The sequence below is a fragment of the Periplaneta americana genome, chromosome 10 (genome assembly GCF_040183065.1).
Source record: "Periplaneta americana isolate PAMFEO1 chromosome 10, P.americana_PAMFEO1_priV1, whole genome shotgun sequence".
Classification (NCBI taxonomy): Eukaryota; Metazoa; Arthropoda; class Insecta; order Blattodea; family Blattidae; genus Periplaneta; species Periplaneta americana.
The window spans coordinates 96566441-96585996 of NC_091126.1; the positions used below are offsets into that span (position 1 = coordinate 96566441).

At 35.3% G+C, this 19556-nt stretch overlaps 1 protein-coding gene and 1 long non-coding RNA gene across 13 annotated transcripts in view; both read left to right on the top strand.

The window, feature by feature from the left end:
- Positions 1 to 19556, top strand: part of Ipk1 (Inositol phosphate kinase 1) — a 1778442-nt gene that overhangs the window by 395052 nt on the left and 1363834 nt on the right. The window lies entirely within an intron of this gene.
- Positions 3465 to 6205, top strand: LOC138707317 (uncharacterized). Its single transcript, XR_011334166.1, has 3 exons — positions 3465 to 4168; positions 5140 to 5642; positions 5903 to 6205. It is a non-coding gene; the product is annotated as an uncharacterized lncRNA (long non-coding RNA).

A 19556-nucleotide genomic window follows, 5' to 3' on the forward strand; every position in this document is an offset into this window, starting at 1 on the left:
TACCTAACTGATGAACCATGCATAAGAATTTATTTTCTAATTACCTTATTTGGGGACATCCTATAAATATTCTATTGGAGATAAGTGATTTAATTTTTCATGAAAAGATAATATAAACATTGTTTAATGCATGGTATAAATTTCATAAACCTGTGACATAGGAATGCTTCAGTAGAGCCTATATGTTATTTGCTAGTTCAAGAGCTAAAATAGGCACTCGTCACGTCCCAGTACCCTTAAGCAACAGGCGATGTTATCAGTGCTATTAAAATGACGATATAGTAAACAGATCCTATAATACATGGCTTCATGGTCTAGTGGTCAGTATTCGTGACTACAAATCATGAGGTACCGGGTTCGATTGTCGTCCTGAGCATGGAAAGTTATCTTTAACGAGAGTGTTTAATACTTTTAGTCTGCGCCTGGGCGCGGGTTGGATTCCCGCTTGCACTGATCCTGATTGTGTTTTTCCGAAATTTTCTCCAACTATAAGGCGAATGTCAGGTAATCTATAGCGAATCCTCTGCCTCATCTCGCCAAATAGCATCTCGCTATTACTAAATCCAGCGAGGCTAAATAACCTAGTAGTTCATATAGCGTCATTAAATAACCAAGTAAAAAATAGTACCTTCATACTTAAAAAAAAATAGAAACTGAGTGTACATACAGGCTGAACCGTAAATAAAGTCATTAATTCAGGCGATTATTCTCCCAGATATTTCAAACAAAAAAGTTTAATACACTTTTGTTCGTTTTGCTTCCTTTCCGAGTTAATTTTTTATATGAAACATTTCATAGCATGTTTTGGGAGAGCCATTGACTTAATTCCCAATATGCTCAGTCAATTTAAGAGAACATTGTATTATTATTAATGATGACTATTACACTCTTATTACATCATACTAATTTTGACAAACAAAATGGTACGAAAGGACGTGTTTCAATCAGTCATGGCTGTTTATCGCTACAATTTTATCACTTCCCTAGCATTTGTTTTTATAACTTCCCTAGCATTTGTTTCTTTGTTTGCTAAGTTTTCAAAATGCAAATTCTTTATGGTACTATAAAATACGCTTTGCGATCGTCGTTTGTTTCCCGCATAGATAGTCAACTGAAAATGGCGGCTCCGTTCAAATGTTTTGATGTAGCTAACATTAGTGAAATAGATTTTTAGTAAGTCAATATTTCATTGTATTAGAGTACGTAATTTCTTCCAATGTTTATATACTTTCTTCTAATCGTGTAATAGTGAATTAAATCCCACTTGAGTTTTGGTTTTCTCCGGTAAATTAAAATCTCCAGTGAGATTACTGTTGATAAATGATTGAAAGAATTTTACTCTCATCCATTAAATATGCAGAAATTTGATCCGAACAAACGTAGAATTTTAAAATGCCTTTTCAGAACTACAGTAAGAGTTAGACGTGTCAGATTAGTATTCAGCACATGAGCCTCATAGTCTCCCTAACATAGTCATGTTAGATTAGTATTCAGCACTTGAGCGTCAGTTTTTGTCTAGCATACTCGAGTTATGTTAGTATTGAGCTCTTGAGCCGCAGTGTTTCCATAATATAGGCGGATTAGGTTAGCCCCAACTTTTCTCTAATATTGGCTTTTAGGTTAATATCGAGTACTTGAACACCAGTGATTTCGTACTACAGGAGAGACCTGATACTGTTAACCGAAGGTACGTTAAGATACACAATAATGCAAAGCAGACATTTTGGCGAAAAAATAGTCTGTAATTTTGCCTCGAGCTCAATAATTCAGGTATGGAACGAAATGGAATTTCAAGAGGGGACACTACGACCCAGCACTGCGAAATTTCAAATTTTATTGCGCAACCCTCAAGCTCGGCGCATTCCCAAACCACACGGGCTGACTACACTAAGGTTCGCTACTTACCCAGGTTTCGAGCAGGCAACCCTACTCGTTTCCGTGCGTCGCACAGTGTGCGATTTTCCCAATCTATGTAGATAAAAATCAAATTTTGACTTGTTTAGTTAGGCATAGGTGAATATTAATTCATGTTCTTTAACATTTGGATAATGTTGTGAGGAACAGCTTCTACTGTTTTATCAGCGGCAAGTTAGTTTTAGAAGGGTATGAACAATGAGTTGTTTCTAACACTTCTCGCTTCTGATCCGTCATATTCAGAGAGGTTTACTATGTGGGTGAAAAACAGTCAATTGTTAGTGATTTATCGTGTTGTAAGACATGGAATCTGTTCAGATATATACGTTCTTACTAATGTACAGTAGTTAAAAAAAAAAAAAACGGACCGACTCTTGTAGCTGATTTCAGAGCCTTATTCACTCCAGAGCACGATAGTCTGGTAACTAAGACTTTTGTGGTTCGAATCCTGCCTGGGAATGAAACTTTTTTTTGTTCCTTATTCAGATTTATTCCCAATACTTTTCGATTGCTGGTAAAATTCATGTTCTGGAAATAATAAGTTAATTAAATAGTAAAATATAGCTGCAATCGAAACCGGTCTATCGTGCTCTGGAGTGAACAAGGCTCTGAAATCAGCTACAATGGTCGGTCCGGTTTTTTTGCCACTACTGTACCTTCAATTTTAAGTTTGTAAAGTATTTTTGTTCGTACAGAATGCAAATCTAGTAGCAGGACAAAATTAATAACTTCTCTGCATTCTAAGTCACTCTCTCTGAAACAACAAAAATGGAAACACAGGGTTCTTCCACTGCAAGAGTCTTTGTCCTTAGTTCAAGATTTTATTAATGCTTTGACCCCTGAAACGCACGGATTTGCAGAAAAACGTTTCAGAAAACTTTCATCAGTGCTTGTAAAAAATTCTGGATATCACTCTCTTTGTAAGATAGCAAAATTATTATGTGCAAAAGTAGCTGAATTAAAACATGAAGTTTATCCCATTCACATTTGACTTCTTGTATTGTGAAGCGGTCGATCTCGATGTAAAAGGAAATGTGTTTTCTGATAGGCGTAGGATCTTCACAATGGAAAAGACAAAGTTGACATTCATAGTTTCCTGCACTACTCAGGTTTAAAGTGGCTAAAAGATAGACATTTTATACTTAAGTAATATAGTGAAGCTCAAGTTAGCTGTACTGTTTTATTGAAATGTACAGTGTTTTTCACAACTTTTATCAAATTGTGCATGCACATCAAAACTGTGTTTTCAATACATATGAATTTAATTAATAAATTATTTTGAAATACCATATTGTTTCGGAATAGGTTATATGTAAGTTTTTTTTTTTTCAGAAATTACCGAAACTGTTTCTAAAATAATTATCATTCTGTTATTACGCAGTGAGTTTAGGGACGTTGCGATACTGCATTCTAAGCGATACGTGATGTCGATATTGAATCCCATATTCAATATAGGTAGGCTAACTCCCTTAATATCTAAAATATAGTATCGATACTTAAAGTATTGATTGGTACCGCTTAAGTTCATTACAGCAATGTTACCGTTACTAAATAAAACAATATTCAGTGATACAGTTGGCAAAGAAACCTTTAACAGTACAATGGTATAGGGAAGACCAGCTAACTTGATACCCTAAGGGTGAAACCTAACAATTTTTCCCCCATTACTACATATGCTAGTGGATTATGGTGATTTTCTAGTTTGAAGGTTGAATTTTCTTTTGCCAACTTCGTGTCGAATTTCGGTACTGACAAAATACTACAACTGGTATTGTCTTTGTAACTGTTGTGTTGGTATAATGGTCGGTACTGGAATTCTTGAAAAGTAAATAAAACTAGGTTTGAGAGTCGGTTACTGGAAGATAGTGAAATTCGAACTTATTAATAATTAATTAATATTAGTATTAATATTAATACATAATAGTTATTTTATGTGCTGCGTTGTGGTTATAATTCAAGAATATTCAGATAAGTACGAATAAATATAATATACTTGGGCGTGATAATGCACGTGGGTAATCGATAGAAATATTATTTCACATTTTAATGAATTTCTTTCGTGTTTAGATTTTTAATGTCAAAAAAAGGAAATAGTGTGGCAGTGACTCCTCCAAGGAAGAAAATGTGTGGCATTCAGAGTACGCTTCAGAAATCTGTAGTTCACGTGTATAATGAGTTGAAGAAAGAAGATAATGAAGAAGGAATTATGCTAACGGAGACAGCAATTACAACCAGAATAGCAAAATTATTAGGAGTAAGTATTCTTAAGCATACATTTCAAAGTGGTATTCAGTTCTAGGAGTTTGTACTAATAATTTCATGATTGTGGTCAAACAAAACAAATTTTTAGGTTAGGCCTAGGTGTTTAATCAAGTCAGTGAATTTCATATTGCCAAACAAAATACATTTAAGATACTGTAATACTGCAGTAGGTTATAGCTTAAATACAATTACAAATTAGACGAACAAATAATCAAACAGCACGAAAGTAAATTTCCAGTTTTCTCTTTTGGTATTAAATTCACCGTTCAGATCACAATTCACATGCCACATCGGCCGAAGGAAATACAAGTCATATTGTAATTATTAACTTGATATTCCAGCAAATATTACATGAATGTTGGCCTGTTATGGTGCTTAAAAATAATTCAGTTTTATATAATAACTATATAACATACTCTATAAAGCATAGGAACGTTGACTCTGGCTGAATAATTTATTCATGACTGGTCTAAGTAATATTAAATATGGTGTTTCTTCAGAAAAGCTACCCCATCCAAAGTAGGCCTACTTGTTAAGATATAACACTCGAGAGGACGAGGACGCACTACTGGGAAACTAACCATTTCTCTTCGTCCTGTACCTCTCGCATGTTATATTGGTAATTAGTAACAAGTCTGAGGGAGGGATTACAAGAGTGCATTAGAATATACAGGTAAGTGTCAAAAGATTTTTGTGCTGAAAGTATTTGTGGCTGTGAACTAAAACCACGTGTTCATCGCTATGTAAATATCACAGAAATCAATTAAACAAAATAAAATTATGCCTTCTTTGATGTAGCTTTTCTGGAGAATTACCTAAATATTAGCCTACTTAAACCTATCGTAGACCCAACCTAACATGTTGATCATTTTCTATTCATATAGCTCTAAATGTTTGGTATCATGCATGAATTTTATGATATAACAATTTTTAGAAGTGTTATGTTATTGTTTGTTATTGCAGCTTGGCTTTACTCCAGCTAAGAAAGTGATAAATTCACAGAAGGGGACACCAGGAATACATAGACTACGTAAACGTCCAGTGACTGATGCTGATGATTTTACGAAAGATGCAATTGCGAGATTTATTTATGACAAGTTGCATAGGCCCTAAAGGTAGGGAAGTTACAGGAATTATTGTGTTGATTTATGCAATGTAATTCTGATATTAGTCATATGTATAAAAATATGGCATAATTTTCATTTATTGTTACAGGGGAAGTACTAACAGCAGCAAAAGTTCTGGAACATATGAATGATAATTATGAAACATATTTATTTAGAGGATCCTTATCATCAGTGAAAAAAATGTTGAAAGAGATGACATTTCTATGGAGCAAAGGGGATCGTTATACACATGTACAAGAAAGTGATGTTATTCGTTTTTGAGAGAGTATATAAGAAATGTGGAGCGTGAGAACCCTAAACCCGTAGTATTCTTCGATGAGACTTGGATTTTTATGAATGGTAAATTTCAATGTATTGTGAGACATTGAGTGATTGAATTTTTTACTAACAAATAGGTTAACACTTATGTGGAATACGAAATTGCAATTAATATAGGCTACTAGTCATGAATTCAGGTGGGAAAAACATGTTTTGCAATTAATAGTTTCATATTATAACTAGAGGTTAGTTATAAAATTCTTGAACGGTTTTCCTGTGTTAAAAATTTTAGTGTCTCTTAGAGTTTCAATGTGAATTGCTTTTCTCTCTCTGTTTTTAAGTAGGATCACCCACTTATTCATGGAATAAACCAGGTGAAGTTTCCAGTGACATGAATGGTGTTATTCGTAGACCAACAAATGAGGGTGGAAGATTAGATGCTGGAACGAAAGGTGGATTTATACTCGGTAAGTTATATTGATTTATGTTTTACATAAATTTGGCAAGAGTAATTTTTTTAATCAGGGTACAAAAATATAAAAATTGGCGACTACATAAAAACGTGGGAAAGCCTTTGAGAGGATCTCATGTCATGTCATGTCATGTTATGTTATGTGCTTCAATTGCAATAAAAGAATAAATCTGTTTTATTTTCTTTATTTAAATGCTGTGAATTCATGTGACGTAATTATATGCCCAGTTATAATTTTTATTGCAGGTGCTGATTTAATTTTTTCATGCAATTGAAAGAAAGTCAGGACTACCATAGTGCTATGAATGGTACCATAGTGCTATGAATGGCCCTGTAGTTAAGAAATGGGTACAAACACAGTTGTTGACCTGAGAACATTAGGGCAATGCGTTTGCATATCATAGCAGACTTGTGGAAAATCAGCCAACAACAAAATGGAGGAAAGAACAGCTCTAGGTGATTGCAACTGAATATAATAGATTTGTTGTACTAAATGATAAGAGTTGATGATGTGAAATCACCTTTTGATATTACATTGCAATATTAATTTCCATACTTTACAGTCATTATTATTATTATTATTATTATTATTATTATTATTATTATTATTATTACTATTACTACTATTATTATTGCAACTTTTTCTCTTATTTCTCATGATTAGGCATACTTATAGATGCTACTTTTTTCTTTCAGGTGAAATTGAATCTACATAAGAATCCTAAGACAACAGAGCCTTGCCAATTACTGTCCTGAAGCAACCTTGTCTTATGTGTTGTGTCTGTATACAATTAATTCTTTCATTTTTTTCCCCCTTAATGTAATGAAGTTGTTGGTTGATTAATACCCAGTGTTCAGCAGTTGATGTCATTTGTTATCTTGCACTCCAATATTTAACCGGATGATTGAAAGTTGTGTAAAGTTGGACAGTCAAGACAATGATCCATATCTTCATTGAGATTTCAGAAATGGCACTGGGAGATTCTGAAATATCAGTTCTTTGTAAATATTTGAGACAATCATGGCCTGTGATAATATGAGTACTGCCACTGTAGATTTTCATAGAAGTTCAGTTATTAAATTAGGTGTATTATTTTTACTATGTATTGTACTATATTTTTGTTTTCGCTTAATTGATGAATTGTATATGCTATAAATTGAAAAGTAGACTGTAGACCTATAGCTTAACTGATGAATTATATGTGCTGTAAATTAAATAGTAGGCTGTATACCACAAGTGATGAATTGTTTATGCTTGTAATGAGAAGTAATTTGCATGATATGTATTATCAATTTCTGTATATTTCAACTGATTGAATTGTTTATACTTTTAAATTGAATTAACTTGCTTGCTATGTATTATATTTTATAGCTTAACTGATGAATAATTGTGTAGTTTTGTCAATTTAATAATCTGAGTGCCATGTTCTTCATATTTTTAGTAGAGCCACCAATGTAGCTTAGTCGGTAGACTCGTTGGCCTGCAAATTCAGAGCTGCACTCGAGGGTAGGTTGGATCCCACATTTGGTCTGGTTACTTGGTTTCTTCTGAGGATTTTCCTCCATCGTGGAGCGGATGCCAGATGGCCTATTGCAATTTTTTCATTTGCTTTAGAATCATTCTGATTTTTGTTACCACATTGTCATGTTCTGATCTTGTTATTCTTTTAACAATGTGGTAAGATGCAGGTATAGATAACCTTACAGTAATTTTGCTACCTTTCAGCTACCTCATTACCTCCCACTCCATAAAGTTCAGGGATCTACTGAAGTACCAGTCTTCGATGTAATTCGACCATTTTTCTTAAAAATTTAAAACACTGTAAAATATTGAGATTTCTTGCTGTTACGTCCAATACTGTAGCAAGAATATCTGATTTTGAATCTGATAGTATGACAGCCTTCTCAGATTTATGAAGTTGATACTGGAGATTTTGTAAACTTAAAAGTGTATCTAAATTTTCACTATCAAAATTAGTCAGTGTTTGAAGTTAGTTAGTGGCATTTAAAAAGGGCGCGTCAGCTACTATGGATATTTGCGTCCTTATCTAAAATCTTTCACTAAACACAAACACAAGGTGCTTAGGAAAATATTTGGGGCTAAGAGGGATGAAGTTACAGGAGAATGGAGAAAGTTACACAACACAGAACTGCACGCATTGTATTCTTCACCTAACATAATTAGGAACTTAAAATCCAGACGTTTGAGATGGGCAGGGCATATAGCACGTATGGGCGAATCCAGAAATGCATATAGAGTGTTAGTTGGGAGACCGGAGGGAAAAAGACCTTTAGGGAGGCCGAGACGTAGATGGGAGGATAATATTAAAATGGATTTGAGGGAGGTGGGGTATGATGATAGAGACTGGATTAATCTTACACAGGATAGGGACCGATGGCAGGCTTATGTGAGGGCGGCAATGAACCTTCGGGTTCCTTAAAAGCCATTTGTAAGTAAGTAAACACAATACAATAACCAGAATGTTTAAAAGAACTAAAAAGTGTTGTCACGGTTAAACTGGGGCAAACAAGTGTTTGAATATAATTCCGTTTAAAAGGGAATATACTGGTTTGTACTACAACACCACTACATCTATGGCTTGGTAAACAGGATCCATCTATAAAAAATACTGTATGTAGTCACTCACTGACCAGATCATTTTCTAATGATTTTTAAAATTTCTGGAGAAGTATCACATTTCTTAACATCATCTGTTAAAGTTATATACTATTCATTTTCAAATAACTTGGGATTGTGTTTTATCAGTAAAGTTTCCCTTAATTGAGCAACTCGAGTCAAAAAGTGTGTTGGGATTTTGGCTCAGTTTATTAATATTTGTGGACTGTGATTTTTTGTTCTAGACAACCATATTATCTGCAAATGAGATCATAAGATCTGTTTCTTTAGTTAGATCATCGACATTAATATTGGAAAATGTATTCCTGAAAACAACAATGTGGGAAGCCCAAATGAATCTGTCTCTATTTACATATTTGTGACAATGAATCAAATAATTAAGTCACTGATCCAGTAACATTTTATCTTGGACACCCTAAATTTACAATTTCGTAAGTGATTTATATCTACAGAGCCATATGATCCTTGACAATAAATTAAAATTTCTAAGGTGTTTTGTTTTCTGTTTAAAATATGTTTAATATCTTGACTAAAATTTAAAATCTGTCCATTTGTTGAATGTAATTCTCTAAAGTCAACTCAATAAGATGAAAGTTAGTTACTAGATTCCAGGAACCAATTCAATCTATGAAATCATCTCTTCCATAATTTTGGCTATCATACTAGTAAGTGGTATCTGTCGATAACTCGAAAAGATATTAGTTGCATAATTGCTTTTCAAAATTGATGTTATGATAGATTTTCTCCAGACAGATATTGTATTTTAGATGAGATTACAAGATAAAAGTAGTGAGTTTGCTTGTTTGTCAACATGTTTAAGAAAATCAGCATGTGTATTGTCTGGACTTGGAGATGTTTTGGGTCTTATGTTATTAAATTAATAGTAATATTCAGTTCTTGATTAAATATTATTATATAAAGTAGATTGTAGATTTAATATTTCTTTCAGTTTTTCCTTAATAGTCTGACGTACACAGATAAAACAAACAACCACACCACGAACTAATCTAATAGAAATTAAAATATAATTAAATGTAGAAAAGTAATTGAAATTATAAATACACGTAATAAACCATAACCCCCTAATTTCAACAATAACTTATACTATTTTATTCCCTTTTACAGCTTATAGATAATTATTAATTATAGTTATTACTTATTAGCGTAATATTTATTGAAATTATTGGCTATTTCACTTCGTTTGAAAGATGTTATTGTGTACAAAAAGCATTTTTGGATGATTGTTTCATGCTGTATGTTGTGTATAAATCTATGATTTCTGGCCATCTGTTCTGTGTAATCCATCTTTTGTATGGAATTAATAAAATACCTTTTGGTAGTAATTATTTTATTAATTGAGTACTTAATTTTCACCAGCTCACATTTCTTGAATCATTAGTTTTTTTCTTATTTAAATTTAGGACACAAGAGCCAAAAAGAGACTTCACAGTTATGTATCATACATTTTTTCAATGACAGACGTGGAGTTGCAGAAATAATAAGTGTAAGTGTAACATTACTAAGCAGTTTACAAACAAATGAAATCTTTAAAAAGGTGTCTAGAAGTGAAATTACTTATGGCTTTTAAGGACCGAAATTATTTTTGTAAGTTGATTTATTATTATTTCAGTTTTAGCCTATTTGTATTATCCATTTCCTTACTAATTTCAAAGATAATCAGAAGTTATTCGAATTCCAACCAAAAGTCAATTGGTTATTAATTTATCTACCTTTAGGAAGTATATGTACGCTGGAATCTTTGAAGTGAAGTGACAATAATTTAATTGGTCTTGGAACAGATTTGATGCTTGAATATAATATTACATACTATACTTTGTTGTATATTTACATCTAGTAACCTATTAATGCTAATAATAATAATAATAATAATAATAATAATAATAATAATAATAATAATAATAATAATAATAATAATGTAAAGGAATAAAAGAATAGAACATAGCAATACACTTTTCATGTGATTCATTTCCTCCATTTCTCATATAGTTCGCCTACGAAAATATATTACGAATTATTATTCAGACTATTTAGAATAACCTTCCGACATAAAGGTAAAGTACTGTGAGTAAAGAAGTCATTCAGTACATAGGATCGTGATTTTACTACATGTGGTGATATCTGGTAACAGTTGGCAACACTGACAAGACGGAAATATTTGCTGTTTGGGAACTGAACTTACGTGATCCTCACTATATATTTAAATACACACTTTCTTATAAAAAAGAAGTTTACAAAACCGATGTAAACGAATGACATCTCAATGTTCCAACAGAATTTAAATCTCCTGGTATATACTTATTGCCTATTAAATTCATTTTTTTAACCTATTCTTCTTGAGAAATACACCCAAGTAACTTAATTTGGTTAACTACAAATCCGATTCGTCTTGCCGCTTTCAATACTTTTGTTTCGATATTGATATTTTTCTATCGATTCCAGTAAAATATAAAAAACCTAGTATCGAATCCAATTGTAGTCAGTATTGCAAGTAAAGTATCGATACCTACTTATATCGATAGTATCGCAACGTCCCTAAGTGAGTTCATGCAACATTATAATTTTAATTTCATATAAAGTAATGAAGTTTTTATTAAGCGCATTTTATTAATTTTACTTAGATGATAATGTCCCCGTCCCATTCGAGAAATAGTCCTTATAAATACCACTCGAGGATCTCAACGTCCTAGATAAATTCTGTCGCTACCAAGTACCTCGAGAATTTATCCGTAATCTCAGATCGTCTCGTGATATTATCTATTAGGCCTATATGAACGTGTTAAATATAAATATCCTATGAACTCATCACGTGAATTTTTCACTTCTATTCAAAACTATTTTCATAAGTTATTGTGTCCTATGCCGAAATTGTAAATATTATCCTCTTTGATTGCGTGGATCACAGAGATTTCGCTTTAAAACTCCATAACAGCCTAGGGAGGAGTTTCAATCTACAATCTAAAAGAGTCAGGTGTTCGTCAGCGTGGGGTTGGCCCCTCTAGACAAGACACAGCTGACAGGATGCGGAGATGCCAGATGCTTACTGCGGCTGCTTGCTTGCAAACTGCAAGACCGGGCGAGGATTGGTACCTGGGCGGCGCGGGCAGTGAAGTGGATCTCGGCAGCTTCAGGCCAGGGGAGTGCGGAACCGACCCTGAGCAGCTTTGTGATCCTGATACTAGCCATGCTGTTGGTGATTGGAGGAGTGGAACTGAACCCAGGACCTGTGGAATCTGTGAAGTGCGGAGTCTGCAAAAACAATTTGAGGACTGGCCTTCTGTGCATCACCTGTTCGACGTGGTTTCACTTCAGCTGCCAAAAACTCAAGAGGGACCAGCATATTGAGGAGAACTGGCGGTGTAGGGAATGTATGAGGGACATAGCTGTTGAGACCACGAACACAGAAATTGAGTCGCTGAAGAAAGAGGTGGCGGAACTGAAAGAAAAGCTGCAACAGACGGAAGAACGACTGAGAGAGATGGAAGCTGAGAACAGGCGGCTACGCGAGGAACGACACGGGGAGGCGAGCGAGGAGAAGCAGATATTGGTGATAGGAGATTCCATGGCGCGACATGTAGGACAGGAAAATAAGGACCTCGAAGTGCTGTGCTACCCGGGGATACGAGTTGACGAAGTGAAACTCAAATTGGAGCAACAGGAGAAAAGGGACATAAAAACTGTAATATTACATGTGGGGACCAATGACCTGAGGCGACGATTCGAGTACGTTATGGGAGATATGTACGACTTGGCGGTAAGAACGAAGGAGCTGTACCCCCAGGCGAAGATAATTATCAGCGGGATAGTGCGGCGACGAGATTTTCACTGGACTCGGATTGGGCGACTCAATGAGGCATTCGACTGGGTGGCAGATAGAACGGGAGCAACATTCGTGGACCCAAATTCGTGGATCGGTGACGGGGACCTGGGACGTGATGGAGTCCATCTAAATCGACGAGGAGCGACGGGACTAGGAGCGCTGTTCTCGAGGGCGGCGGCAACGGAGAGGAGCAACGACCGGGAATGACGGCGGCAAATAGTATGTACGACTACTATTACAACGGCGGAGGAAGCGGCGACGGCAGAGACGGAGGCGGTAGCGGCGGCCACAGCGGAAACAACAGGGATCACCAATATTATGTCATGTAATGGTAAGTCTTTAGTGGTGCTGCAGGTCAATTGTAGAAGTATTTATAATAAATCAATTGAATTCTGGAACCTAGTAGATTCGCATAATCCTGACGTCATAATAGGAACGGAATCATGGCTTTCCAGCGAAGTAGCAGACTCAGAAGTATTTAGAAACGACTATGTAACATACAGACGCGACCGTGTAGGAACAGGGGGAGGGGTTTTTATATGTGTAAAAGAGTGCCTGCAAAGCGCTGAAAATTTTAAGGACTCGGAGTTCGAAATGTTGGGTGTAGACATAGAGGATGATTATTCGCGAAACATATTACACATCATCGGTTTATACAGGGCGCCGAAAGAAGGCTTGAACGTAGTGTATAAAATAAGAGATATGTTGGAAAATAGAAAAATCCGCGGGCAGTATGTTATCGTTGCAGGGGACCTAAACTTGCCTCAGGTAAACTCGCAAGGTACAATACAGGGAGGGATGAGTAAAGCCCAGTCATTCGTAAACTCACTCATCTGGAGACATAACTTAATTCAAGTAACAGACAGGGCGACAAAGGGAGATTCGTTACTAGACATATTTCTTTTAAGACCCTCAGAAATAGTCGCGGGTATTGAAGTGATTCCAGGTATTAGTGACCACGACGCGGTAATTCTTGAAATATTATGGAATGCTAAGTACAAGCAAAGCGGAAAAAAGAACAAAAATATCTTGCAATATAACAAAGCGGACAGAGAAGGCTTCCAAAATTATCTTAGAGAAAAGTACTCATTATGGGTAGTAAAGGGCAGTAGTGTAGAAGAATGCTGGGCGGAGTTCAAGCAGATTATATTAACAGGAATACAGAAATTTATCCCGGTTAAACGCTTATCAAACAATCCCGATCCGGAATATTATAATAAATACATACGGAAACTGAAAAGAAAACTAAGGAAATCCTACAGACAGCGCAAGGAAAGCCTTGCAAAACAAACAAAATTCACACAACTATCGAAAGAACTGCTTAATGCGAAGAAGATAGGGCAGGAAAATTACCTAAACAAACTTTTCAAGGGTGAACAAAACGGGTGGGGGGAATTTTATAAATATGTGAAGAGACGACGCAAGGAAAATTATTCGAGCCTCCCCCTAAAAAATGACCGCAATCAATTTATCGTACAGGACAGCGAAAAAGCAGAAAAATTAAATTCCTATTATGCCACTGTTTTTGGGATGAGGACAATAGTACCACACTTAGCTTCTGTGGAAAATACGGGTCAGTTTTCTATCAAGCCTTGGGACATAAGGAGAAGGATCTCTAAATTGAAAACTCATAAATCAGTAGGACCTGATGGTATCGCCGGAGACGTACTAAAATTGGGAGGGGAAGCCATGATTCCCTATCTAGTGCGTATATTTGAAATATCAATTAACAATGGTACTGTCCCGCGAGATTGGAAAGATGCAATAGTGGTGCCAATTTATAAGTCAGGGTCTCCCTCAGATACAAAAAATTACAGACCGGTCAGCCTCACCTCTGTGGTTTGCAAACAGATGGAACACTTGATTTCAGCTTATCTCAGGCAGCATTGGGATGACTCAAATTGGTTACATAACTGTCAGCATGGATTTCGGGGGGGGGGGCTATTCATGTGTGAGTCAATTAGTAACGGTATGTCAGGATTTAGAAGACGGAATAGATTCCAATAGCCAAGTAGATGCAGTGATTATTGACTTTTCATGCGCATTCGATGTAGTCCCACACGATATATTGTTGGTTAAACTACAATCAACGGGGATTGACTTCAGAGTGCTCCAGTGGATCAAGGAATTTTTAACTTGTACTCAGAGAGTACGGGTAGGGGAGGAATTATCGAACCCAATTGAAATTACTTCCGGGGTCCCGCAGGGGTTTGTCTTGGGGCCTCTTCTATTCTTGGCTTTTGTAAATGATCTGCCAGTTAATATCTTGTCTAGGGTTCGCTTATTCGCGGATGATTGTATGTTATACAGGGAAATAAAAAGTCATGAAGATACTACTCTTCTCCAGAATGACCTCAATAGAATAAACGATTGGGCAATAGCCAACAAAATGAAAATAAATTCTCTAAAGAGCAAAGCCATCAGCTTTACAAGGAAAAGAAATAAAATAGTCGCATCGTATACGTTAGGGAGTGAAACCATTCCGGAAGTTAACAAATGTAAATACCTCGGAATAACATTTAGCAGCGATCTCGGCTGGGGGGAACACGTTACAGACACAGCGGGAAAAGCATGGAGAGCGTTACACTTTGTGATGAGGGTACTAAGAAAAGGTTCTGATAAATCCCAAGAGATTGCATATAAATCACTAGTACGTCCAGTAATGGAATATGGTGCTGCATGTTGGGATCCTTACAGATTAGAACATATTAAGACACTGGAAAAGATTAAAAAACGGGCTCTTAAGTGTTGTCGGAAAAATTCACCATTAAAATGGGACACACTCACGGACAGGAGAACGCGAATTCGATTATGCGCACTGTTCAAAACATACAGAGGTGAGCCTGCCTGGAGAGAAATAAAAAATAGGTTGCAGCCGCCAAATTACTTTTCAAGGAACGACCACTCATATAAATTGAGGGAAAGAAGGCAGAGGACGGACACTGGAAAGTTTTCTTTTCTCAATCGTACTATCAGGGACTGGAATGCTTTACCTGCAGACTTACTAAAGGCTTTACCAACAACTAAAAATGTATTTAAAAATAGGCTTAAGGACCTTACTAATAGACGGTAATTATACACAGTACTTAAAGGGTGTAAATGATATGTTGTTATTGAAGTGTTGTATCAGTGAAGAATTATGTTGTGTCAGTGAAGTGTGTTGTATCAGTGAAGAAGTATGTTGTGTCAGTGAAGTGTACTGTGTAAGTGAAACGTGTTCCTGTCAGTGAAGCTGTATAGGTTATAGTCGCAGTGCAAAGTATTTGAACAGTGAAATGTTTTTGAAGTGTTAGTGAAATCAGGATAGAATCAGTGAAATGTGTCGTAGTTCCAGTGCAGTGAGTGGGTTGACAGCGAAATGAGTGCAATGTTGAAAGGTACTTGTGCAGATATGAACATATACTCGTGAGTTTTAGTTCGATCTTAGTTTTAAGATACAAACTAGAATATTTCAAATGTTATTTTAAGTGATCGTTTCATTTAATTTAGAATATTCCCTGTTGTTGTTGTTATTATTATTATTATTATTATTAGTATTAATTATTAGTATTATCATTACTTGTATTTTTAATTAATAAGTTTATTATTGTCATTATTGAGTGTAATTAGTTACCACTGCCACCGGGTATATACCCATTGCAGTGTGAATAAATACATACATACATACATCCAGCAATCTTCGATATTATGCTTCGAGTTAAGTTTTGCGGCACTGTAAGTAATACTAGTAATTGATTAAGGAACTACTTGACTTTTTCCAACATTACTTCGGTTTGTACAACTTTTTTAATGTCAAATCATGTTGGTATTGACCACGGCACTGTAAGTAATATTAGTAATTGATTAAGAAACTACTTGATTTTTTCCTACATTATTTCGGTTTGTACAACTCTTTTCGTGTCAATTCATGTTGGTATTTAACACGCACTGCAAGTAATACTAGTAATTTATTAAGAAACTACTTGATTTTTTGCTATATTATTTCGGTTTGCACAACTCTTTTCGTGTCAATTCATGTTGGTATTGAACACGCACTGAAAGTAATGCTAGTAATTTATTAAGAAACTACTTGATTTTTTGCTATATTATTTCGGTTTGCACAACTCTTTTCGTGTCAATTCATGTTGGTATTGAACACGCACTGTAAGTAATACTAGTAATTTATTGAGAAACTACTTGATTTTTTCCTATGTTATTTCGGTTTGTACAACTCTTTTCCTGTCAATTCGTGTTGGTATTGAACACGCACTGTAAGTAATACTAGTAATTTATTAAGAAACTACTCCATTTTTTCCTACATTATTTCGGTTTGTACAACCCTTTTCGTGTCAATTCATGTTGGTATTGAACACGGCACCGTAAGAAATATTAGTAAATTATTAAGAAACTACTTGATTTTTTTCCTACATTATTTCGGTTTGTACAACTTTTTTAATGTCAAATCATGTTGGTATTGACCACGGCACTGTAAGTAATACTAGTAATTGATTAAGAAACTACTTGATTTTTTCCTACATTATTTCGGTTTATACAACATTTTTCATGTCAAATCATATTGGTATTGACCACGGCACTGTAAGTAATACTACTAATTTATTAAGAAACTACTTGATTTTTTCCTACATTATTTCGGTTTGTACAACTCTTTTCGTGTCAATTCATGTTGGTATTGAACACGCAATATAAGTATTACTAGTAATTTATTAAGAAACTACTTAATTTTTTCCTATATTATTTCGGTTTGTACAACTCTTTTTGTGCGAATTCATGTTGGTATTGAACACGCACTGTAAGTAATAGTAGTAATTTATTAAGAAACTACTTTACTTTATCCTACATTATTTCGGTTTGTACAACTCTTTTCGTGTCAATTCATGTTGGTATTGAACACGGCACTGTAAGTAATATTAGTAATTGATTAAGAAACTACTTGATTTTTTCCTATATTATTTCGGTTTGTACAACTCTTTTCGTATCAACTCATGTTGGTATTGAACACGGCACTGTAAGTAATACTAGTAATTTATTAAGAAACTACTTGATTTTTTCCTACATTATTTCGGTTTATACAACTCTTTTCGTGTCAATTCATGTTGGTATTGAACACGCCACTTTAAGTAATATTAGTAATTGATTAAGAAACTACTTGATTTTTTCCTATATTATTTCAGTTTGTACAACTCTTTTCGTGTCAATTCATGTTGGTATCAAACACGGGACTAATACTAGTATTTTATTAAGAAACTGCTTGATTTTTTCCTTCATTATTTCGGTTTGTACAACCTTTTCTTGTCAATTCATGTTGGCATTGAACACGGCATTGTAAGTAATACTAGTAATTTATTAAAAAACTACTTGATTTTCTCCTACATTATTTCTGTTTGCACAACTTTTTTCGTGTCAATTTATGTTGGTATTGAAGTTATTTTGTCACACTGGTTACGAGTAATTGACTGTTAGCGGAATGAAAGTGTACAACTTCGATTCCTAACAGAATAAAGGATTTTTGTCAACGAACGAATTGGAAACGAAACGAAACAAAAGTTCGTTTAAATTAATCGTAATATAATGAGTAATATGTGCGTCCATTTGTTTCCTTTGCGTGTTCCATAACTTTTAGAGATAAATATGCAGCAGGATGGACGTGGTCGACTGCAGTCTACATATTTTAATGGAAGAATTTTGAATAGTACTCTCATTAAATTCGATCATCGCGACACAAAATAGTAGTACCCGTACCATGTCGAAAAGTATGGAAGACATAATCACCCCAATTAAATTGTTATTCACGATTGCTGTTAACATCATTGGTTGTTTGTACCTATAATACTATATTTTAATTTAGTTCAAGTTGATCATCCTACTGAAATTGCACTTAACACTGGCACATATTTTCTGAGTGCTGCAGTTGTAGGTTTCTTATGGTCGTAATTTCACAGTCTAGTATATAGTCACGAAGCTCAATACGCAGGGAATATGCATCCATACATAATTGCTAACCACTAGGATCGCTATCCATAAGAGCGTTTCACCCGCACGGGCAGTCAAAAACATGTTTGCACCCGCGCTTGTTTCACTACTCCCCCTTACTGCGGTTCTGGAGGGGGAGATTGTTTCGCACTGAAGAAGGGTGACCACGAACTACAGTGGATTCGGAAATCGTAAATGGACAAGCGAATTTACGTATGAATTGAATACTTTATTCTTTTTTAAAGACTCCAAATAGAAAAATGCACAGTGGTTGAAAAAAATCTCATATGCAGAAAATATAGTATAAAAGAGCATTAAGATGTGTTGCACGCCGATAAATACACGGATATTGCTGACGTTGGAATACTGAAATTGGGTTAGGGATTTTGACGAGCAGCAAAATAAGTTTTCGTGAAACCTTTCTCTTTTAAGCCTGAGAATGTACCACTCATTTGCGATTTGAGTTAATAGATTTAGTGAATTACACAAAGTGAAAGTTTGACTACAATAAAATGGATTGTAGAGGAATTCTGTTGACGTCTGCAACTACTTAGCTCTCCTAAAGTCCGTAAATTTACGGTCAATAGGTTGTTTATGTTCGACTGTACATATGCTTGCGAACAGTCTTTTTCTATTATGAAACCAATTAACAAAGATCGAATCAGGCGGTCCTGGTCCGAGTCCCAGTGAGGTCTGGGATTTTTTCATTGAAAAATCCGTAGTGACACTTGTAGTGAACAAGGTCGCAGTTGAGGTTTTTCGCAGGATTCTTCGTTTCCCCATATTAGGCACCTACATTATTTCGCCAACTTTTATCAATTTGCCCATTATTCCATAGCATTCCCTGAACACCACCGGCTGGCGACGCACGGAGGTGGCTAGCCTAGGGGCGAGTAGGGTTGCCTGCTCGAAACCAGGATACACAGCGAAATTTAGTGTAATCAGCCGATATGTATTTGGGAATGCGCCTAGGTTATGAGTTAGTGCCATAGATCGTAAAAGGTCGCAGTGCTGGCTCATAGTGCCTCCTCCCGAAAATTCCATTCCATTCCAAGCGAAGATCGCAAGTCAGTTTGA